Source organism: Zootoca vivipara, chromosome 1, assembly GCF_963506605.1.
Source record: "Zootoca vivipara chromosome 1, rZooViv1.1, whole genome shotgun sequence".
In the NCBI taxonomy this organism is placed as follows: Eukaryota; Metazoa; Chordata; class Lepidosauria; order Squamata; family Lacertidae; genus Zootoca; species Zootoca vivipara.
This window is the reverse complement of record NC_083276.1, coordinates 93,915,137-93,921,934: the sequence shown is the minus strand read 5'-3', so window position 1 is coordinate 93,921,934 and position 6,798 is coordinate 93,915,137.

Below are 6,798 nucleotides of genomic sequence, written 5' to 3'. Positions count from 1 at the left end.
GAATCCCTTCCTGAATCCCAAAATGGTTTTCGGCCTTCTAGAGGGACAGTGGACCTGATTTTCACCACTCGACAGCTTCAAGAAAAACGCAGAGAGCAAAACCAACCGTCCTCCGGCCCGCCGCGCGATCGGCGTGGGGGGAACCGGCCCAAACGCCGGTAAGTCTGGGGACCCCTGCTATAAATCGTAATGCCCTGTGTACTGTCCTTCTGAATATTGGCTGCCCAGATAAATTTGTAAACATCCTTCGGCTCCTCTATGATAATGTGACAGCAACAATCGCAGATAACAATGGCTCTCAAAGTGAACCATTCACAGTGGGATCAAGTGTTAAACAGGGTTGTGTTATTGCCCCAACTCTATTCATTATTTTCATTGCCATGATCCTACACTTTGTCGAAGGGAAACTCCCCACCAGAGTAGAAATCATATATCGAACAGATGGAAAGCTCTTCAATCTGAGCAGGCTGAAAGCAAAGAGTAAGGTTGCCATAACTTCTGCCATAGAGCTTCAGTATGCTGATGACAACGTAGTGTGCGCACGCTCAGAGGATGACCTCTAGACCATCCTAAATATCTTTGCAGAAGCTTACAAAAAGCTTGGCCTATCACTCAACATCCCCAAAACCAAAATGCTGCACCAACAAGTACAAAATAACCCCTCTGCAGTGCCACAAATCCAACTCAATGGTGTAACGTTGGAAAACCTCGATCACTTGGCAGTTATCTTTCCACAAGGGCCAACAATGATGCCGAAATACAGCATCTCCTGATCTCTGTGAGTGCAGCTTTCTCCCGATTGAAGTGCAGAGCGTTTGAGGACCGGGACATTCACAGGAAAACCAACATGCTTGTTTACAAAGCTATTGTACTACCAACCTTACTATATGCTTGTGAAACATGGACCACTTATAAACACCATCTCCAACTGCTCGAAAGATTCCATCAACGGTGTCTCCGAAAAATTTTACACATCACTTGGGAAGACAGGCGAACTAATATCAGTGTACTGGAAGAAGCAAAAATCGCCAGTGTCGAAGCAATGATTCTTCAAGATCAACTTAGTTGGACTAGTCATGCTGTGTGGATGCCTGATGATTGTCTTCCAAAGCAACTACTCTATTCCGAACTTAAAAATGGAAAGCGGAATGCTGGTGGTCAACAGAAGACTGTCTCAAGGCAAATCTTAAAAAATGTAGTAAAAACACTGACAACTGGGAAACACTGGCCTGCGAGCGCTCCTGTTGGAGAACAGCCTTTACCAAAGGTGTCATGGGTTTTGAAGACACTCAAACCAGGGCCGCCTTAAGCGCCCCATGCGCCGTGGAGCGATGGATCCCCCCGGCGCCCCGCCCCGTTTCCCAGCGCAGTGGGTGGGTGGGCGGGCGCAGCGTGCAGCGTGGCTGCCACAGGCGCTGCTGCGCGGCGGGCGGGCAGGCACAGCGCGGTTGCCTTGGGCGCAGCTCACGCCGCCCTCCTGGCGGGCTGGCGCCGTGGTGCCCTGCGCCACCGGGGGTCTACCTAGAGCCGGCCCTGACTCAAACTCAGGATGCAAGGGAGAAATGTGCTAAGAGGAAGGCGCACTTGGCAAATCCACACTGTGATCAACTCCCGCCCGGAAACCAATGTCCCCACTGTGGAAGGACATGTGGATCCAGAATTGGCCTCCACAGTCACTTATGGACTTATTGTTAAAACTGTGTTTTACTCAGCTAGGAGTGATCGCCAAAGAAGAAGAAGAAGAAGAAGAAGAAGAAGAAGAAGAAGAAGAAGAAGAAGAAGAAGAAGAAGAAGAAGAAACACTGAGTGGGGGGGGGACACACCCTCCACACAAGTGGAACACTAGCATGCAGTTCTAAGCTGTACCTTACAGTTGTAAGTCGCTTTGATTATTGTTGCAAATATAACTTGTGCCCACTTCCTGAACCTGGAGAATTTATTCTCCCTTCAGGGAATATTTGGCAAAAGGGTACTCCCAATTTCACTGCCTTCAAATATGGCGGATAATTTTGGGGGCTGTTTTCTCTAATAGGCGTGACCTCTAGGAGAAGAAAAGAATCTAAGGGGAGTCCTGCTGGCTCAGGCCTGTAGACCATTTAGTCCAGCATCCTGTTCTCACAGTGGTTAACTGGATGCCTATGAAGCCTGGAAACAGGACCTGAGAGCAATGCTCCCCATTTGTGTTTCCCAGCAACTGACATTCAGAAACATACTGGGAGCATAACATCGGCCTTACATCTCTAAAAAAATTGCCTTACCGTTTTTTACTTAAGACCGTAACAACACAGCTCCATGTTAAAAAATCAGCTGTAGTAGTATCTCATTGTGCCAGAAGGTGGTGCAAACTCACTGCTCATTTCAAAAGTAGAACCTGCTTGCTTTTGGCTTTCCAATAAGCTTCTCTAGGCCTGAAAAGTGAGCTGGGGTGGGTGGTGGTAGCAGACATCAGACATGGCAAGTTTTAACCTTAATAGTTTCCATAACCCCACAAAACAGAGCAAATTCCCCGAGAACAAACAGTGAGAGATAAGAGAGCTAAATGGAGTGGAAATGTCAGAGTTTTAATGGTGTTGCTTTAATGGCAAGAGAAGAATTCCGAAGTGTAATAACAATTTTTTAAAGAGCTATTATCTTATTATTCTGTTTTGAAGACAGGAAGAGGTTTATTATAAGCACTGAGCTGACGGAATATTAACTAACTTAGTTTTTTTTAATAAAAACACTACATTATATCAATACTTTTGTTCTTTGAAACAAATGCTTCAAAAAGATGTACATAGTCAGAATAGGGAAACTTCTGCTAACTATATATCCTGGGAAACTGAAATGGCACACAATAGAAAAGTAAAATGTCCAAAATAAAAGGTATGAGGTAAACGAGGACAAAATGGAAAGAACCATATATTTTAAATTTGTGATCAAGTAAAATTGTAATAGTTCCTGTGAATTGTTTGAAATAAGAAGAAACCATTTTATAAATTCATACACATATATATATTCCTATCAAAAATCTGACAAAGAAATACAGAACTTTCAAATATAAGAAACCTACTTTTTTTGGAAATAAAAAGTTTCCTTGTTATTTAAATTTTATCTAAACTAAGTTCGTCAGTTCTAGCAAGAAGTATTGTAGAATTACCTCAAATTACCTTGAATTGTTTTCAAAGGAAACAAACAAAAACCCTCTTAAGCATTTTTGTTCTCTTTTAAAACTTGTTCACAAAGGGCCTATTTTATCTTTTTATATTTAATGATGAGGGAGATACATCTGGAGTCCAATACACACTGATTAAAGACAATGCCTCCAGTGCCAAAAAGTTTATAAACTGCAGTAAATATGAATGAAATGTTAATGAACAATTAGTACTTTAAATTTCTGGCTTGTGGTTTTAATAAGGTTGCAAGGTCTGTGTGCCTTTCATTGCTGAGGAAAGAACATTCTATAACAATTTGTCATATAGTTAAAACTAACAATACATTTTATCAGGCTCTATTTTTGTTTTTCTTCTTTTATCCAACGCAGCTTGTCTTATACATTTCATGAATACTTTTCTCCTATGGTTTGTCTTTTGTTGGAAGACAATTGTAACAGGATCCGAAGAGAGTACATAATCTCTTTTGTTTCTAAGCTCATAAAAGCATCACATTATATTAAGTTTATAAAGAATGATATGGAAAAGATGCAGAGATAGCCTATTAAAATATATTATGGTTAGGAACCACCGGGTTCATTTTTGGTTGTTGAATAACATGCATTGGGTATTTTATTTCATAATGTACTTGAGGGGGGGCAGTGAGATTAGAGAGAAGAAAGAGGAAGTTAAACGCAAAAATCTTACGTAAGTAAGTTATCTAAATAGTTGTGGAGACAGTTCTATTACATTTCTGAAATTGCACTTACAGGGGGAGAGCATTCGCTTGGTGAAAAGAAGCACATTTCTTTCAAGTTATTAATGTATTACTAATATGCATCATTCTGGATGTGTATTTAGCCTATTTTTCTGACTTTTGGCCAAGAATTGCAAAAGAAGAAAACTGCAGTAACGAAAAACTTCTTTAATTCTTATTTCAAAAAGCCATCTGTCTAAAAAGTTATAACTTAAATCTTTTGTAAGCACTCTTAACACCTCTTAAATCAACTGCTGATCTCCTACAAGTGTAGTAAGATCTCACTGTTTTATACCATTTTTTACCTTAAAGATTCCCTTTAGATACTGTCATTACATAGCAACTATTTCTTACTGTAACTTTCTTTTCCATTTCATTTTTTTTTGGTAACACCCAGAATATTCTTCACACCAACACCCTGGCATATTGGATTCTGTATGAATATTTGATCAAACATTTTTGAAACTCAGTGCTGGAAAGTAAGTAAATGACTGCTTGAATTTCAACTTGAAAGTTTATTTTTAAGAGGAGTTGTGAAGTTTCTTGTACAACACAGAATAAACAGTAAAGTGAAAAAAAGCAAAATTTGACCCATCTTCTAAGCTGATGCAAAAGAATAGCTGTCTCCCATGGTTTGGAGTCTTTCATCGCATCAAACCAGCATTTACAATAATGCCACGTGAAATTTGCTGCTTCTTTTGAGATCAGTAATTCAGTATCCTAAAGCCATTTTCTCCCAATCTTTTGTGAGCCAGATTAATTCAAATTAATTCAAACAATGACAAAACTACTGACCTCTCTCTCTTAAATCTAGATTTCCAAATTCTTAATGCTCAGAGAATACAAAGTTTCCCATCCTATTTACTTCAGCCCGCGTGTCTTTAGATGCTGCACCAAAAACAAAGAGGAAAGACAACAAACTACATTTTGTGCTTCTCGTAACCACCACTGCTAGAAATCTGTCACTGCTACCAAGAAAAACAAAAGCAAATCTGAAACAGAAAGGCTATTATTTATAGCCATCAAGATACAGTATGGCACCATATGGTGGGATTCATCAAATTCCTTCCCTTTCCCATGCAGGGCAAATAGGGCCGCATACAATTCCCCTCTTTGCTAGCCTCTCATTCATTTACACCAGGGGCCAAACGCTGCTCATCTTACCCAAAGATCAGCGCTCCTAACTTCAGCAGGAGTCCTCATGTGTGAGGCAAAATAGGTGGGGGTTTTTTGGTGTGTTTTTTTTAGGACTAAGGTCTTTTCCCCACTCTTGCTCAGTCATATACAAGTCAGCATTTCTGCATTCCAATCAGTTCTAAGTAAATGCTAATAATCTGTTTCTGGCTTGGGTGATTCCTTCCTTGCACCCCCCCCCCCCCCGGTTGACGCCAAAACATTACTCTAGCCTTTGGAAGCTTTGCGTTCAGATGGTGACATTTACCGGGTGTAAGGTTCTGTAAGGTTAAGAAGCATCAAACCTATAATAAGAGCCTCACTTCCTCTTCATTTTGTTTCCCTTTGTGTTACATAGTAGGGCAAGGAAGGTCTGTCAATCACTATCACTTCTTGTTCTTGTTCTATAAAGACTAGGTAGTCACAGCAACAGCGCGGTGACAGTCTGGTATCCATTCAGAACTCCAGGGGGGTCCTAATAGGATTGAGGCAAAGATCAAGTGAATAGTTCCCTATCTGAGATTTGTAATAACTCTGAACTGCTTGCATATACATGGCTATATACAGTGTTATGAGGTGGCCTTTAACCGGAGGAAAGATCTGCTTTATGGCGCATGAGGCCATATTTTAGGGAGAGGGGAGGAAGATGCCTCTCCCCTGCCTTCTATTTGGAAAAGAACAAAACGCCCCAAACCAAACACCCAACTACGATAAATTAAACTCATTTCCGTCTCATGCGCCTGAACACACACAAAATTTGAATGTGTGTCATTTCCTTTCATTAATTCATTTGACCAGATCAAAGTAAATACTCTGTTTATGGAGAACAAAGAGGCCCCCTTTTTTGTATTCTGCTGCACACGCTATCAGATTCAGAAGTTTACTCATCTTTCTGAAATCTGGCAGTGGCGGGGCACACTGCCTCGATCCTAGCCAAGCGACTCATGCAAAACGGCCTGATAATTTCCACACAAAACATTTTTTTAACATAATAAAGGGAAAGGGGGAGGGTGGTGTTTTATGAATTTGTAGTGGGGGGGGGAGAGAGAGAGAAGAGGGGAAGGAATGTTTTGTTTCGGGTTGAACTTGAGAACACGGATTTGGCAAATTTCCGATGTACATAAATAAAGTAGAGCTCATTAAGAAGAATAAAGGAGAAGGAAATGTATAGAACTAAGTAAAAGAACTACAAACAAAATGAACTTATTGCGAAATATAGAAGCCATTTAAGATCATTGTTTTTTTAAAAGCTGTAGGCAAGGCTGCCGGAACCCTTTAACATGCTGATACTAAACAGAGTAATATGTCCCATTGGCCTCTTGGGGGAAGATTCCTGAAGCACATCTTCAGGGGCTATAGAAAGGGCGGCAAAACTTTCCTACTCAGAAAAGGATTTTAGAGCTGGCATCAGTTGAGCTGCGTGCTTAATCACTAATATTTGGGATGTTGCATTTTTATTTTTATTTTAGTGATTTCCCTCCAATTCCCCCCTCTATTTTTGGCTCTGGTTGTGGTTTTACTTATGTCTGGAAGTCACCCTCATTGTAGGAGGAGGTATGATATAAATATTCTTCATTAAATACTTGGATAGAGTGGCCTGAGAGCAGAGGATCAGGCTCCACAAGAATAGCTTTATTTAATTATTTGTTTTAACTGAAAATTTCTACCTCACTTTGTTTTGGAGTGTGTCTGGAGTTGCACCACCCAGGTATTTAAAAATAAGTAAGGAATATCTAC